The 18,848-nt window shown below is 40.0% G+C and overlaps 1 pseudogene; it reads left to right on the top strand.

Moving 5' to 3' along the window:
- Window positions 1-18,848, top strand: part of LOC101842270 — a 78,453-nt pseudogene that overhangs the window by 43,967 nt on the left and 15,638 nt on the right.

Genomic DNA, 18,848 nt, shown 5'->3' with positions numbered 1-18,848 from the left:
AGGATTTCAAACACTATCCTGAATAGAGTGGCGAGAGTGAACAACACAGATAACATTTCCTACAGATTTTTAACAGAAGACTGTTTAAAATAGTTGATCTCTTACTAGGAATAAACTTTACTCAAAGCAAGCCTGTCAGTATACAAACCTTTTGATAACTACAGGGTCAATTCAGGAGAAGACTAAGGAGGCTCTTCCCCATCCTTTCCCTATGACATCACTTGTAGACATACAAAACTAAAAGAGACAAATTAAGTGTTACAGAATAAGGTGAATTTCCAGCAAGAATACCAAGTTTTCAAACTGGATTAGGCAATCAGGTGGTTCTGTAAATGCTCTTATTGTTTTAAGAGAGCAAAATGAAGTAACAATGTGGGTGCCAAAGGAAAATAAAAACTAAGAAATAGAAAGTCCTTTTGTGAGACCCATGATTTTAAAGTTTCAGAGACCTTATATTACTTTACTTTTATACTGAAAGTTTTAGATTACAATAGAAAGTGGCCTTGACTAGATCTCATTGAATTTCCAGGATTGTCAAAAGCCAGTTCTCCATAAATATCACCAAAATAACAGAGATATGACAAAGCTGAGGTTTTCTTCTCCTAATAAGGTTTTGCTATTATTGTTGCTATAACAAATTTCCAGAGACAGTCTAGCTCTATAAAGAAAAGGTGTTTATTAGCTCATGTTTTAAGAGATTCCATGCATTGAGTTGATATTGATTCAGCTTGGTGAGGGTTTTCTTGACTGTGACGAAATTATCATATTGCCAACAGGAAGCCTGAGGCACAGGGGACAATAGACTCCCAAGGGCATAGTCCCAAAATACTCCTCCTAGTATCCAGCTCTGGAAGGTCCCAACACTGCTACAGCATCACCACCACACAATAGACTGAGTCTCTAATACATGGACAATTAAAGGGCCCAACCTGAAACCATCCTTAAAGCATAGCAGGAGGAAAGAGGGAATCGTACATGGACAATTTTTGGTACCTTTTCAGTATGAAGGGAAAGAGGGCAGAACTGTGAGATTTAAGGGCTCATTTGAGATTGTGGAAGGACTGTAATGTAACAGATTAGTTACTGGACATAGCAAGGGAAAGTATTCTAGATTATGATATGCAATCTAACTTTTGTATTTTTTCAGAATGCACCTGCAGCAAGCAGTGCTGTTATTTACAGTTTTGTCTTTTGGGGGAAGCATTTTCTGAAAGTCATATTGATAAAAACAAGTGGAATATTAAAATTCTATTAGCAAGGAGGGATGAATAATAAAGCCACACTGACGTAGGTAGTAAGAAGTGTGGGAATCAGGGCTTTATTTCTCACTCTGTCTTCCTCCCACAGATGAATCTGTTCCCTAGTGTCTCAAAGGGCTTTGAAGAATGTGAGGGCATTCTGTTCATTGTTAACTGATGCGGTTTGCAGGGACCCACGGGGATAATGATCTCTTGTCTACAAGTCTGCAGCTGTTTTCTAGGTATCCTCCTTCAAATCTTATTCTCTTCCAGGTGACTCCAACACATTGCAGCCGTGGTAAGATCTTAAAGTAAAAATTACATTTCAATATCTTTCACATCTGTTACATTAAACCCCAAATCCTTGCTTAAGCCTGTAAAGTAAATCAGTACAATTCTTGGGCTGAGCTTGGAAGGATGTGCTATAGACAGCCCTGTGTTGTCCTCTCCCCATCTCTGCTACCATTTTCCTGCCCCCAACATAATAAACACTAAATTAGAAGTCTATAAGGGGATATGTGAAATGGAGGCAATACCTTCCTTGTGGATTATGTGCTCAGGAGGCCTAGAATCTGCTGTTCACTGTCTGAAAACCTGCTGGTGGGACTGTGTTCCCCTTTGCCATTTGATTCATAGCTCTAGTGTTAGGACAGGCTGCAGGTGTGCATACTGTTGAACTAAGAAGTGGCCCAGGGACAGCTGTTTGCTGACCTGGCTGTAGTTATCTACGATGCCAGTATATATGTCCCATCTCTCCAATTAGAGCTTAGAACTAGAAATGGAAAGAGAATGAGCCAGACCAAAGGCCAACAGCTAACGGTGGAACTACAAACCTAGATTATTTGTTCCTGAATTCTCTTAAAGGTTTTCAAGCATTCTGGCAGGGTCTTATTTTTATCAGTTTCTCTGTCACTGTCTTTCTCTTTAGCTCAGTCATTATCTTTCTTTTTATCATAACAAAAACACCCTTAGTCAAGCCCCAGCTTGTGTGGAGACTGCAGAATGATCCTCTGTGTGCCATAGTATGTCAAATGGTGAGGTGTGTGTCTTCAGGGCTGTTTTTCAACCCCAGAGAAGTTTAGACTTGCAACAGGGATTCCAAAGTAGAAATCATCATTCTTGTGCCCTGGCAATAATTGGCACATTGACCAGATCTCACTTGAACTGTGACTCATCAGTCGCTGACAAACAGGGACAGTTGCTCAGAGATCCCGGGTAAATAACGCAAAGTCCCATCCTTACCCATGGTGAATGATTATCCTGAAGTGCAGCTGGCGTAAATGCAAATCATTTACAACAAAGTATCAGGCTAATTGTCTGGAGCAAACTCCCCTGAGCCAAGCACATTTCAGAGTAGACTGATTGCATGGATCTTTCAGGATATTAGTAATTTCTCCTACATGCACTCAGTTCTGAATGTACATTTTCCCTTTTATAAAGAGGGAAGGTCACCACATGATTGGAAACTATACAACACATTGTTTCCCTTTGTCCCCTCTAGCTCTGTGTTCCAGAAAAGCAGGTACACACACTTATTTTCACTCTGTACCTGGCACTTAGCACGTTTTTGTTTTTTTTTTCTTGCCTGAAGCAACAAAAAACAAGAATGAACAAAGTCTTGCTATCAGATCTCAGTCTACAATAGAGTACAACATAATGAAAATGTGATTTTTTTTTCCTGGAATCTGAGATTAGTAGCCATGAATGAGCAGTATGGTAGTTTAGGCTAGGTTTTCGGCTACTTGAACAGCACAGGCTTCTCATCTCTTCTCCTGATCCCATCCTGGCTCTGTACATAGAGTCCTGAAAGCAGAAGCCAGAGCTCAGCAGTCCTAGCAGGCAAGTCTTAGTCACCTCTCTTTAGCTTGGTGAGGAAGAGACAGATAAGGAGGCAAAACAGAGAAGGGGTTTATGCAGTCTGACCTCTATCCAGAGCAGTCATTCTCAACCTCCCTAAAGCTGTGATCCTTTATACAGCTCCTCATGTTTTAGTGACCTCCCCCAAACATAAAATTATTTCGATGACTCAGGAGTTAAGAGCATTGGCTGCTCTTCCAGAGGACGCAGATTCAATTCCCAGCACCATTATGGCTGCCCACAACTGTCTGTAACTCCAGTTCCAGGGGACCTGACATCCTCACACAGACATACACATAGGCAAAATAGCAATGCACACAAAAATAAAAAAGTCTTTAAAAATTATTTCATTGCTACTTCATAACTGTAATTTTTCTACATTATGAATTTATGAATTATAATGTAAGTATCTGATATGTGAGATGTCTGATATGGGAGCCCCAAAGGAGTCATAACCCACAGTTGAGAACCACTGGTCTAGAGGGATCTAGGACCCACGAATCCCAGACATGAGCTTTAAGCTTAATTAGAATAAACATTGGGCCAGGAGATACACACACTTAGACACATACTTGGTATGCTCTGCTCAACCAATGTTTCAGTTCTGGGTCTGCACCGTGATGTGAAAAAGTTTTATCATTGTCATCACTTGAGTTCAATCTGATTAAGCTGCTATGTTCCTTGGATATCCTTGTTTGAGGGTGATCTGACTTACAAGGTTTGGTTGTTCTAGGAATCCAAGATGGCTCTCCAGGAAAAGTAAAGGACAATGACTTACATCTGTCTACCAAAAGGTAATGGACATTCTTCTTCTTAGACATTGTAATTGATTTACAAATAGATACTATCCAGATAGCTTATGATCATAATAATTTTATATATCCACACAAAACCAAATATATTTCTTCTTTTCTCTCCCAATTACATTGCCATGCAGGGTAGCCTGAGTTTTTCTAGACTTCAATGGCTATGCTGTACTGACTCTCAGCCATGATCAGAATTTCCTCAAATATGATCTTTGGAGCAAAAGTCCAAGGTTATTCTATTGAAGGTAGAGGGAATGAAAGGAGTGCTCCTTCTTAGTGTATGTCAGATTTTGTGATGTTCTGCAACAAAAAGAAGTTTAATTCCAGCAGTTCCTATCATGACTTAATTAAACCAAAATTTTAGAAACAGAACATGCATGAACCTACTAAAACATTTTTGAAGAAATTTGAGCACAGATTGGTCTATAGTATAGAGTCTATACACTTCTCTGCCTCCTAAAGTCTCATGACAAATGGTCATGTTTTTATGTTGTTGGTTCTTAAATATTTTCCCCAGGAACTATTTATTGTGTATCTCAGAAGTCTTAAACCACCTCCAGGTGGTCCAATTTGGAATCTTATGGAACCTGCACTATATTGTTCAACAAATGTTCATGGCCTGGAGACACACTGTGAAAATATAATTTAATGTAATCCCAAACACACTAAACACCATTAAACGAAGGAGAGGAATTCCTTAGAATTTCCAAGGAAACCCAGGAAAATGCAAATGAGTTGCACTTCCTCTTCAAGACAAAAGACATGAATATCCAATCAAAGTATGTTTGGCACTAAAACTAAAAGAAAATGTAGAGAAGGCCTTGAGCTATGTACATGCATGCAGCCAATAGGCTGCCTTTATTAACTGCTAACCCGAGAACACATTTATATTTCAGTCTCCCCAGGAAAATCACTCTATAAACCAGTTTATGATTTTCTTTCTCTGGTCTCCACTGCAGCTGCTGGTTACTGAAAACGATGATCTCAGAGTCGGCTGTCCCTGCCAGAGAGCTCTCACACAGAGAGATGCCTTTGTGAAGCCAGCCATAGAAACCTGCATAAAATTGGCCTTCTTTCCTTAATAGAACCACATGAACAAAGATGAGTTTGTTGCTGACTCAGAGCTCAAAGCTTTGTTTTGTAAAGCCCTCTGAATGTATTGCACTCTGCCAGAGGAGAAGGGCTCCTTCCATCAAATAGAAGGGGAGGGGAGGGGGACAGTCAACGGAAATCAGGCAACAAATCCCAGTGCACACCCTTTGGGTGGAAATTTGTGAATAAAGTGGCCTGAAACTTTTTTTTTCTTTTTGCTGAATACTGGTCACATTTCACAAACTGAATAAAAATGAAAGGGAAAGGAACTTTAATTAATGGAATGCCTTTTGATTTGCAGAGCAAAACTGCCACAGCAGATGTACCAGCAAAGAGGATTAGATTGTCCCTTCTATGAGGCACTGAAATCTCTTTTTTTCCCCCTGTAGTAACCCCATTGAAGAGAGGCTGTCTTTGGTGTCTAAGATTCAGTGTGGCAAAGAAACTGTTGTACTGAGGCACAATGGACCACTCTCACAAGACCAGACAGAAGATGTGAGCAGAGAGCTAATACCCCTTGAAATCTGAGCAGAACAGTTTCAACTTTACTATTTTCAAAAAGTGAAATTCAAAGAAAAGGAATTGGTCCTACAATCAAAATTGGTAAAAATGTCTATTAAAAGTGTGTCTTAAAACATTCACAAACATTAGGAAAATTCAAATTGAATCAAGAAAGATTCTCAACTAATTGTCCTTTGTTTTAACTTAATCACTCCAGGGTTCTTTGGGTTTCAGAAGGGTGTTTGCTTTGTTTCTAGATATTCATCTAAAAATATAGGCCTACTTCAAATAATTCCAGAATGTCAAATTTCATTGCTATCAGAGTTCAAGCCATTCAGAAAACCATATAGAGAGCAATTACAGTCCTTAAAGGGGATATGGGGGCCATAACACATACCCTTCCCATTCTTGGTGTGATCATGAAGAACAAAAAAGAACAAAGAAGTGTGTTTGTCCTTATGTCTAGTTCCAGGTCCTGTTTTTTTAAAGGAGCCATGGGGAAAAGTTCATTAGGATGGAATACTCCTCAGCTGGGAACAGAGTCTATGGAAAATAGCTGTGGTTCTCTGTATAACCCAGATTGAAGGGAATCATGAATGCTGGCACAACCACAGACTCACCCATTCAAGGGAAGGGTGAGGTCAACACACTACGGAAGTGGGGAAAATAATCCCCCTTCCTCTTCTCCTCCTTCCCACTTCTACTTCGGAGTAACAAGCTGCAGATCTGCCCAAGGCCAGGGACAAATATTCACACAAATGATTTTCCTTTGTACTTGTCTAACCAGAGAGTGAATACATTCTATTTGCTGTTACATGGTTTCGTCTTCTGACAAGATGCAATCTACAAACAGACACTGTAGTGTGTGCATTCACACACACACAACACTCATACACACTCACACTCACACTCTCTCTCTCTCTCTCTCTCTCTCACACACACACACACACACAGAAGCCTAAGTTTCACCCTCTTGATGTAATAACAAAACTATATGACTTTTTTTTTTTTTTGAGACAGGGTTTCTCTGTATTGTTTCGTAGGCTGTCCTGGAACTTTCTCTGTAGACCAGGCTGGCCTCCAACTCACAGAGATCCACCTGCCTTCCCCACCATCACTTCCAACCCCCCCTTCCAAGTGCTAGGATTAAAGGCATGCGCCACCAACACCCAGTCCCAGCTATGACTCTTTAGGAGGATAGTACCATTAGTGAAAAGTGTTTTCTCATTGGTGAGTTTTTTAATGCATTTTTTGTATTGTGTTTGGTTTCAGGGGGTTTTGGAATGTTTATTTAGTAGGTGCAATGTAGGCTGTTTGAACTTTCTATTAAAAGCGACCTTGCCACCAGATATTTATTCTGAGTTCCTCTGAGCTCACACTCCTTGCCATCTCCACGAACAGAATTTGGAGAAGACACAGTATAGTAGAAGACAGAGCTAATTAGAGAGTAAAGTGGGTCATGGTCAAGGAGTTACAGTGGGCAGGGACTGAAGAAACCATGTCAATCTGTATGTTAGGTATCTGTTGCAGTATTTCTAAAGTCTCTAGAACAGGCAGGTTTCTCAAGGGGCAGTATTTTTCCCTGTCCAGGTGACTGACAAACTCTTTTAGACTGTCTTAAAGGATGAGGAAGTGGAATGCATTTTTTCATTAGAAAGCCTCCTATTAGATTGATGTATGAGATATAGAGCTCTTGGATCTAAATTTAGGTAGTTGTCAACCAGTAACCTTTGGAGAGTGCAGGGCCTCTTTCCAGATTCAGGTATATGACTCAGACAAAATGAAAGGCCCATTCTAACAGAGGCATGGGGAATATTGCTGTGAGAGGGAAAAATGAGCACATTATTATCTGACGAAGGGACAGCAGGCTCAAGGCACAGAGCACTGTTGCTTGGTAGGTGGCATTGGAGAATGACCAAGACTGTAAAGTAAGGAATGGTACCGGAAAGAAGGTGTGCTGGGCAAAGCCATCCTCATTTCCAGGTACCAGGCAACATCCTTTTTGCAGTCGCGGTTTTCAGCAAACTGAGTAACAGGGAGTTAATTTTCACCTGCTCTTGGCTTTGCCGTGGGCAGACAAGTCTTTCACCTTCAAAGGCAGTCATTACTGGGGTCAGTCTCAGTCCTGGGCTGGAGGTGGCTCATGCTGACATTCTTGGATGCCTCCATCCTTGCCGATGTGGGAGCAGAGGTCTGGTAGTTGAGCCTGTGGAGAAATTTTAAACAGGTAGCATTAAGATGAGCTGGGTGTTTAGGAAGCTAAGGAAGGGTGGTGTTACAGCCAAAGGTGGCCCACAGTGGGCAGAACCGTGTCTCTCCAGGTCTCGAGAAATTCGCTTGTGAGTCACCTTTCCCCAGCAGGCATTAGGAAAGTATGGCTAAAGTTTATTTTCTACAATTTGCTGTTCTCTGATTTTTAAGTCAAGATTTGTTTTATGTTTTATAAGCTAAGTCAGGGGAAGAACAGAGGAGAGCAAGAAAAGAGATGCCTTAATTGTGGGAGCTGTTATAGGTTTAAAGAGAAATCTGGCACTAGGGAAATTCCTGGGAATCCACAAGGATGACCCTGACTAAGAATCTAAGCAATAGTGGAGAGGCTACCTTAAATGCCTTTTCCCTATAATTATATTGATGGCTATCTTATATGCCACCCTAGAGCCTTCATCCAGTAGCTGATAGAAACAGAAGCAGAGACCCATAGCTAAGCATTGAGCTGAATTCCTGGAATCCAGTTGCAGAGAGGGAGGAGAGATGAGCAAAGTGGTCAAGACCAGACTGGGGAAACCCACAGAAACAGATGACCTGAACAAGGGGGAGCTCATGGACCCCAGACTGACAGCTCGGAAACCAGCATAGGATAGAGCCAGGTTCCCTGAACGTGGATGTCAGTTAGGAGACCTGGGAAGCCTATGGGGCCTCTGTCAATGGAACAGTATTTATACCTAGTGTACGAATGGACATTGGGAGCCCATTCCCCATAAAGGGATACTTTCTCAGTCTAGACACACAGGGGAGGGCCTAGGCCTTGCCCCAAATGATGTGATAGACTTTTATGATCCCCTATGGAAGGCCTCACCCTTTCTGTGGAGCAGAAGAGAGATGGGATGGAGAGTCGGTGGGGGACATGGGAGGATAGAAGGGAAAGGGAACTGGGATTGATATATAAAATAAGATTTTTCTAATTTTAAAAAAAGACATAAGTTGGTTAAAATTATATATATGCACATGTGATTGTATGTGGTTATATGCACATGTGTGTGTATCAAGGAGGACAGAGGACCCAAGCAATGCTGGATCTGGAGTCACAGGTAGTGAACCAGCCAGTGCAGGTCCTCTGTACAGAGGTACATGTCCCTAAACTGCTGAGGGTCTTCTTCAGCCTTTCTCTGGTTTTCACATACTGTTCCCTGTGCCTTAAAATCCTCCTCTCCACCAGCCCTCAGCACATACTTCCCAGTTTGACCTGTTGGACTGCCAATGGTCCAGCTTAAATGATACCATTTCTGAGTTGTCCTCCCTAAACCACAGCATTCTCTATGTGCCTTTACAAGTTTAATTGCTTTCTAAGTGACTTTAAGTAACCATTCTACTTTAAGAAAATTGTAATTACTGGGAAGTATATATGGTGGCTTCTAGGTACAGTTTATGTAAAAGTGGAGCGGAAACCTCCAATCAGTCAGTCCACGCTGAAGGAAAAATGAGAAACAAGGTATAATTATATATGCATACTCGTATGATATTCTACTTAAAAATAACCTGCTGGGTGACCTGTCTTCTATCAGTCCTAATCCAATGCCTAAGTGGCTTTCTGGTACATCTCCATCACCATGTCCATAAGAATGGACCTGCCCTGCCTGAGGTAGAGACAGGGACTGTGCTTTCAAACTTTCGTTACCCTCTGGGTCTGATAGATTTCCTGAAATAGATTGTTTTATAAATGTGTTTGAATACTTTCCTTTATTTTCTCAATTGATTTTCACACCAGTTGGTGAACAGGATGATGTCAATATCATACACGTTTTTATAGTTGGGGAACTTAGGCTTATTCTTGTGTCATCTTGACAAAAGCAAGATCTTTGGCTGGAAAGAACCTATCCTTCCATCAACTCCTTTACAAGGTATCTGGCCCCAAAAAGCACAAAGAAGAGACATGGATTCACTCGTTCTCCACAAGGATCTAGATTATGTCTCCACAGGAAATGGACTCCATTTAGTAGCCCCCATAGAATACTCTTACCTTGTTAGGTACTGGATGAAACTAGAAAAGAGAGCATAAGTTATGCTTGCCTCTTAAAAGCTATTAGACATTCTTATTTTCTTCTCCTTCCCCAAGGCTGATCTGATGGCACTGTGTGTATCTCACAATGCACAGGTTTGTTGTTGCTGTCATTTTCTTCTACTTCTCCAAAACTGATCACTATGTATATCTCAGAGTGCATAGTTTTGAAGGCAAGAGATGATAAGATGAAACTTCCCAGGACTTTTGAAAGAGTTGCTTAAGCTACAGGGGTATATGTGGCAGCATCGTGCCTCATGCTTGCCTCAGCTACACACGATTTCAGGAACAAGAGCATAATGATATGTTTTAGACTGCCTTAGAAACTGAGTGCTCACTTACTCTACATGTTTCTATTTCTGATTATAATGAGTACAACTATTGCTTACCACCCCCTAAGTTCCAAGTGCTGTATACCCAAAGCCTTGTTCAATGCTTCGTAATAAATGCCACTTTTCATTCATCTGGCAGATGCTTGTGCTCTCCTGGATGAACAGAGATGCAATTAATTATTGATCAGGTGACTAACCCTGCAAATACGTCAGTTAGCTAATCTTAACCCTACTGCTCAGAGAAACACAAACCATCTATTTAAAAGATGCATATATCTCAAAGGTATTTGTACCAGGAATTGCAGATCAGGGGAATGTATATAAAATTCGTGAGTAGACTAGCCTTTTAAGGGCCTTCAATTTGAACAATGCATCTAACACATCTGTCTCTATATAGAACAAAAGTATGTTTCAATAGCAGAGTATTTCAGTAACCTTGGTAATGACACAGGAGTACCCTGCCCATGTACTCTCCATGACTCATCAGGAAGTGCCATTTGGACAATTTCAGGTTGGGAAAGCAGCCAGTTCTCAGCCCAGTTCCTGCACACCCTGTCTGCCAGTACAGGTAAGAACCAGTTCAGAAAACATTGGCCTCTAACTGTTACATAACTGGAAGTAACCGTTCTTTATAGGCAGTGGTATAAAATTCAGTGGCTAGGAACAACTGTGGATGGTGACACAGATACTTAAGCAAGCTCCCTTTCAAGTCTCCTCTGACCCCATTTGCAGAAAAAAAGAAGAATCATTCAAGTAAATGTAAATGTGATATCTGTGGCAAAATGTATGGAGAAGGAGTCCTTGGGAGATGCTGGAGAAGAAGCAGGATGCTTACAACAGTGGTTAGAGGAGCCATATCGAAGCACAGCTCAAAGGGTGGTGACCACACTAATGAAGACAGCCAGTGGGAGGTACTCCAGCTTGGCAGCACATGCCCAAGCCACCTCAACCCGCTTCCCTCCCCGCACCTGGACATAGCAAGGGCTTTGGTCCAGGTGAACTTTTTGGACACTCCTATCTGTGGTACCCTGCAGTGAAAACGTTTTCCATACAAGCTGATTCCTGGGAAAACAGTCCCATCTTAGAAGCTCCCAAATAGGGTGCCATTTTCTTTTCCTCTGTTGGGCAAAGGTGAGGCAGTCATGACCACTGCACACCTGTTACGTCTGCCTAAGGCTAGTTCCAATGAGATTCTTACTATTGGTGCTAAATGTATGTTAGTGTAGCTGTTTATTTTTTCCTCTTTAGTGGCTCAGCAATTATTCATTTAGCACAAAGGCCTCCAGTGAGTCTCCTCCCAGGTGGGGTTACCAAGCCCTGCTCTGATGTCATGGGATTTGTGGTCAGAGACAGGTTCTCTGATGTAACCTCTTAAATTCAAAGTTGCCGTGTGCTTTTCATGAGGAAGTATTGTGTTCCCATCACCTAAGAAAACAGTTTCCTCTCGTATGTAGGTGATTATTAAGAACAAACAAAAGAGTTTCCTGAAGTTACAACAGTTAGAAGATCCCCCAGCCTGGAATCTTGGTGAATTACCACTGAGTAATTTTAGTAATGGGATTCCAGATAGAGCCTAGCAGGAAATCTCCACGGAGGAACTTGTGCTTGTCTCTGGACACACAGAATTAATTGAATTTCAGCTTTGTGGCCTTGCTTCTCTGAAGTGTTTAGTTTACCATAAATGTTATTCATGCAAGGTACACACTTGAGAGCAGGATGGGTTCCTTTCCTTCCACAAAATGCACCTTCATAATGATCACTCAGGATACTTAGCAAACCTGTAATTTCCTTCAGTCGTTATTATTATGGCACCATTTTTTCTTTTCCCATTTTGTTGAGGCATAACTGGAGAATTGTGTGTGTTTGTGTGTGTGTGTGTGTGTGTGTGTGTGTGTGAGAGAGAGAGAGAGAGAGAGAGAGAGAGAGAGAGAGCGTGTGCTCATTCACTCACTGTAGAACACGAGCTTCTGAGCTCTGTAAACATTGTGAAATACTTCAGTCAAGGCAGTGAACATATTCAACACCTCAAGGGGTTATTATATTTCTTTTGGGGTGAAGAAATTTAAGACCTACCTTCCTGGAATTTTAAGTACACCATCAATCAATTATTATTAACCTATTCACCATAAAATACAATAGACTTTCCTGACATATCTATTCTAACTGAAACATTATACCCTTTGTTAACATCACCGCATCCCCCTTCCTCCCGCCTCAGTTCCTCCACAACTACTACTGAATGTTTGCTTTGTTTCTCTAAGTTCAACATTTTCATTACATATGATGGTGAGATCATTTACTTTCTATCCTTACTTCATATAGAATAATGTCCTCCAGATTATCCTTGTGTTAATGAATAAAATTACTTATATTTAGGGCTGAAAATGACTTCATCATATATGTATGCCACATTTTAAATATTCATTTATTTGTTGATGACCTCTATATTTATCTCCTATCTTGCCTATTGTGAGTAATGCTACAATGAGCATGAGAATTCAGACTATCATACTGATGGCGTTCCCTTTAAAAAAAGCTGTGATCTGCATGTGTTCTCCAAAACTGGTTTAAACTCACTAGTTGTTAAGAACTGTCTTCCAGTATTTACTCAGGCTGTGGCATTTTTCTTACAGCAGCATAAACAGACGAGTATATGTACATACTGAATAATGTGACTTATAAAATCCCTCTGTGGTAACCACAGATGGAGTATGGGTCCTCTTAACAGATACTCTGGTGTGAGTTTTTTTTTTCACAAAATAGCCTGTGAACTCCTGATAAGAAGACTTGCTGAACACAGTCTCTTTCAGAGGTCAGGGCTCAGTTAGCCATAGGTCTTGGAGGTGGCATCAAGGATGGTCTTGGCAAAGTTGCATCCAAACAAGCCATCGGCAGCAGCTTCTCGGGCATGGGCACAGAGACAATTCAAGCATGGAGCTCCAGTGGCCTTTCACGTTGCATGTGGTGCTATGAAGCTTGTCAATCTGGTTTCCCTCATGGCCTCTCTGCTGATAGCCTTTTGGACCACAGTGGCTACTTCCTTGGAGCAGTTAACAGGACTACTCAAGATAAACGTGACCACTGTAGTCCCTGATAGTGGCAAAAGTCATGAACCTTGAACACTGACATGCCAAGTCTGCTACTGCACTGACATGGTCCATAGAACCTCATCTTAAGGGGTGCTCCCAGGGAAAAGTCAATAATACCAGGCTCCCTGATGGGAAGGGAGAACAGGTAGATAACCTCCAAGGACTTGACCTTTTTGTCCTCCAGCAGGCGGCCCAGATTATTGATAAAGATCTACTCCTTGTCTTCAGTTTATCCTCCACAAGTCCTGTGGCCCCTAAAATCACTACTGAATCCTTCACTGAGGCTTCCATCATCACCTTCCAAGTCTGGGCCCCAGGGTCCTCAGGAACCCCCTATACTGCACTGTCATCAACTGCCATTCGGAGTTTTCCCAAGGAAGAGGTATGGATTTTTAATATTTTATAAACTTCCAAATTCCTTTCCATAATGCATATCATCCCTTCCAACGGAATTCAAAGGTTATTTCTTCCCACATCCTTGTTAATACCTGTTATCTTTGATTTTTCAATAATTGCTGTTCTAACAGGGCAAGGTAATATCTCACTAAGAATTTATTTTACATTATCCTCATATTCTTTTAATGAACTATACCTATCGACCATTTGCTTGCCTGTTTTATAGAAACCTTTATTCAGATCCTCTGATATTCAAAATTAAGATAATTTACTTTTTGCATTAAATTCAGTTCCCTATTTATTTTGGATATTATCTTCTTATGAGCTGTGTAATAGGATGTAATATTTTATTTAAATTTTTTCTCCTCTGCTAATCAAAACATTCTACTGAATTTTGATGGATATTATGTATATATGTATATACATATATAATGTTTTATTTTGTTTATATTTTTTCTTTTCTGTTTTTACCCTATATGTCCATTGCATATATAGTCATGATTCCAGTTTGGTATATTTATAGAATTACTGAGTGTATGAACTCTGTTTTTTGTGCCTTTTCTTGGGTTGTTTTTCTTCTGCTTATTAGTCCTGTTATGATGGGTTAGTTTTTGGGTTATTGTATGTTATTATTAACTTTTAGAAACCTGTGTGTTTTTAAAGAGAGATAGAAATGGGGTAAATCCAGATGGGAGGGGAGGTGGGAAGGAAGTGGAAGAAATAGAGGGATGAGAAACTGTGGAAGAGAGGAAGGAAATGCCATAATCAGGATATATTCAGTGAGGAGAAAAATACATTTCCAAGAAAAAGGAAATATGTGGTATGCTAATATTTTTCTTTGCTCTGCAGAAGCTAAACTCAAAACAAAAGCCTGTGTCTATTTTTGCTTGTGTTGTTTGTGCTTTGGGGAATCACATAAATATCACTGCTTAAACAAACACCAGAAGCTTCTTTGTTATGGTGGTTCTGCATATTAACTGTTTCGGTCCCAATATTCAATTCATTTAGAATTCATGTCTTTAAATGACACGAGAGAATGTCTAGTGTTTTTTTCCTGTGCACATAAATATTTAGTTCTTCGAACCCAATAACCAAAGACCATATTCCCTCCCTTGTATATTTTGAGCAATTTTCCGTATACACATGAGGTATCTCCACCTCCTTACAGAAAGGACATACTCCAATGCCTATGTTCATTGATTTATTTTCACACAGATGTTCGGGATCTGACACCAGGTCCTCACACTTTTATAGCAAGCATTTTTCAAGGGCTTCATTTTCCCAGTCCCCAAATATCAATTTTAATGGCTAATTCAAGCCATGAAAATAGGATATTTGTGACGCAGTTGCCTTTGAGTCTGCTGTCAGTTTCGTATTTGATGTGAGCAGATATTTGTAATGCCTTCCAAAGAAAAATCACATAACAGCAACTAAAATTATTTTTGAACATATTTCAAGTTTTGAAGTATGTGCTTTTAGTGCACATATGCACATGTTCATGCTTGTGAAACTGTGTGTACATGGCTGTGCATGAGTGAAAAAGTGCAGATACGAAAGAATGATGCCAACTATAGATGACTCTACAGCTGTTATTCTGAAGTAGAGTTTCTCACTGAACCTAGCACTCACCAGCTGGATACCCTTGCTGTCCAGTGAGTTCTGAGGATCTGTCTGTTTTTGCCACCTGCAGCACCTGTATTACAGAGGGTGTGACCCCACACCTGGCTTTTTATGTGCATTCTAGTGACTCAAACTCAGGTCCTCTTTCTGTACAGTAGGTTATTTTACTGACTGGGAAATCTTCTCAGTTCTACTGATGAGGAACTTCTTTGGTTTTTTTTTTAATTGTTGTCAGGGCCCATAGAAATAGCTCTGCTTCATCTTGACTTAATGTCAGAGAGTTCAAAACTCTCCTTACTCTTTTAAAGTCATAAGACCTAAGGTCTAAGGTGTGACTACTATAGGATGATTGGTCTAAAGTGTGGATGTCTTACCTGGATAACAAGAGATTTGGTCTAAGATGTGGATGCTAAATGTTTGGAAAATTAAGAAAGAAAGGCTGTTTGTTCCTTGGATCACAGTAAAGAAGTCTTTTGTCTTTTTCCCCTTTTTGGTTGGGGTATATAAGAATTTTGAGAAATAAACTTAGGGCACTCAGTATTCACTGGAATGCTCTCCTGACTCCATTCTGTGTCTCTGCCTTTTCCTTAGTGTCTGTAATTTTTCTACCTACCATTCTCAATTCACACTCCCCATCTCCAGTATGAACCAGGCAAGTTGACTGGATCCGACTGAAGCCCCCCAAAGATAGGTTCTTACAAATTGTTCCTTTCCATTTTGAGGTTTTATTTTAGTTACATCATTTCCCTATTTCTTTTACTCCTTTCCCCCTTTTTAAAGTAGACAAATGGGTATTAGGTCTCAAAATCATTTCTGCAGCCTAGGTCTGTGAAGACTGATCCACTGTCAGAATCTGCTAGTCAAGGAGACCATCCTGAGGTTATCGTGGTGCTGCATTTCTATCTTCCCGGTCAGAGTTGGTATCTTTCTCTTTACTGTTCTAGCCAGACTTAATCAAAGAGTGATAAAGACAATAGGAAACTGTCTCTGATAAACTCATCAATGCATCTTTTCTCATTTACATAAAATAACCATATGCTATGATTTCTCACTTGTATTCTTTAGCTTGTATAAAGATGTTTTCCTTCATGAAAAGTTCTACAAGTTGTTTCTGTAAGAGAAGAATACTAGAAAATTCAACTATTTTTTTAACCATACCCTCATTTTGGTGTTTGATAAAATATTATAAAAAGTATTTAAAATAGATTTTAAAGGATAATAATATCTAATTCAAATTGAACATGTTATATGCTGAGTGCTCTGTAGAAATTGTTTTAATTCTCTTAATTCCTCATTAGTTAGGCATGATTAAAATTTCTCTCATGAAGATACTGAGGCTTAGTGAAGTTTGCTAATAACCTAAATTTACATAACTATGGAGTTGGGTCACTAGCTTTTTAACCTAAGCAATACGGTACCCATTTTAATTATCTTTGTTTTCATCTTTATCTGTCAAATAGTCTCCTAGTCAAATTCTGAAAATTGTATAACTTTAACACAAAGTCAGTTTGTAATAGACCACACCATCACCCCCAGAGTAGTTTTCAGACCCTCAGAATTCTCTGCAACATAACTTGACAATCACTGATAGTAGCAACAAATCATATAACCACCAAGATTAGATATAGAGTAAGGGACTAGAGGGGAGGGAAGAATCTTCCTGGGAATAGGAAGTAGAAAACTATGGATGGAAGTTGGGAGGTACTGGGAAGGGAGGGTCAAATGAGGAGGGGGAGGAACGATGGAGTAAGAGAAAGAATACGAGGAGGTAATCTAATACTAAGGACCACTGAGGGGCTATATGGAAACTTACAAATATAGGAGCTTCTTAAAATATATGCATAAATGAAAGAAATCTAAGTGGAATCACCAAATAACAGTTAAACAAAGCTCTAATTAGACATTTACCAGACATTACCTCTACTTCAGGGAATGGGTTACATATACTGAGTTGTTAGCCAAAGGTGCCTCATGGAAGCTCCTGAATCACTCAGGCTCTTGCCAAGGCTACTTATGGCTCTTCTAAAACTGATAGCGAGGCCCTGCTGCTGAAGACAATGCCTACATAACTCACTGAATATGGAGAAGTGGGCCAGTGCCTCCCTACAGTCTTTATCCCTATTGACTACTGTTTATGGTATTAGAAGGTAAGCAGCGTGCCACCAGAGGAGAAAGGTAAGCACCAACTGAGCTACAATTACTTCAGTCTACAATAACAACCTGCCTGCAAGACACACTGTACAACAGTGTCACAAAGCTTGTGGGAGTAACTGATGTCTGATTGGATTCCTGACATGGCTCGGGTGGTTAACCTGAGACCCAATAGTTCATGGATCTAGGGGAAAATCAAATACTACTGTTCTGCTGAATGTGGAATAAAATAACACTTAACAATATTCTGTTGTAGCAAGTCTTTCTCTATACATCCATCTGCCAAATAACAACACGGAACTTATTAATTATGAAAGCTCGGCCTACACCTTAGGCTTGCCAACTATCTCTTATAACTTAATCCACTTATAGTCATCTATGTTTGCATCATGACATTTTACCTCTCTTCCATCTTGTACCTCCTGCTTCCTCTCATGTCCTCTGGTATCTTCTCCTAGCCTAGATTCACCTCTCCTTCTCTCTCTTCCCGAAAGTCCCACCTAACTAAATTCTGTCTAGTTTTTTGGCCAATATTTTGAACAATATTACCTGCCAGTATGAATTTATTAAGATGCCTCACAAGTCTCCAAATATGTGAATGAGTCAGACAGGTCTTAGTGTTTTATAGCGGCAGTAACTGAACCTAAAAATGGGCTTTTCTACTAGCACTAAGTTTTGTGACACATTAGGTGGCATCGGTGATGTTGTGTAAAAGTAGCTGTACACAGCCTCATCTCTGTAAGAAACACCATTGAAACAGCTCTGGAGAACTTGCCTTGATGGCCATCCAAGGGCCATCTCTGCACGAAATGGCTACAGAGGGGTCATCTCTCACTTGTGTAAAGGAGTCTAAATGTTGATGTCATATTTTTGAACATTCAATTTGATTGCTTTAAATATGGTAACCACTGTATTTGCTCTATGCTTTTTTCTTGATGTGTTTTAAAGAATGTCTTTCAAAAAAATCTTGGCCTCCAAAAGCTAAGCCTTGTCTGTCAAAATGAAAACTCTTTGGAAAAATATATTGTCTCAAACAAAACTGCTAAAGATAATATAGCTGTGATTTCTCAAAAGCTGTTCTGATTACTGCAAATATTTAAAAACTCTCATTGCCCAATACAACAAAAGTTACATTAATCTTACTTTTCCTCTTTTGATATTCTAAATTGAAATAGCTCATGTGTACAGCAAATATTTGATTTCCAGTTTATTTTCCAAAATTTATTGCTGAAGTCAGATGTTTTGAGTGTGCTTCCCCTTCACAAAAAGCTAAGGATTTTGTCTCAGGAAAAAGTTTTAGTCTCTCACCTGGAAACCATGAAGACTACATATCAAATAATGTTTTGCAAGCAGTGGTATCAGACAATGAGAGCAGTGATCCCTATGAGACAGAAAACTTTGTAAGGGACTTGACAGAAAGTCCACAATGTCCTATAGAGAGGGAAATCCAGGAGGACATAGACAGACAGCCTATCTCAAAAGATGGAGCT

This window comes from Mesocricetus auratus, unplaced genomic scaffold, assembly GCF_017639785.1.
Source record: "Mesocricetus auratus isolate SY011 unplaced genomic scaffold, BCM_Maur_2.0 Super-Scaffold_100019, whole genome shotgun sequence".
Lineage (NCBI taxonomy): Eukaryota > Metazoa > Chordata > Mammalia > Rodentia > Cricetidae > Mesocricetus > Mesocricetus auratus.
This window is presented reverse-complemented; position numbering and strand designations above follow the sequence as displayed.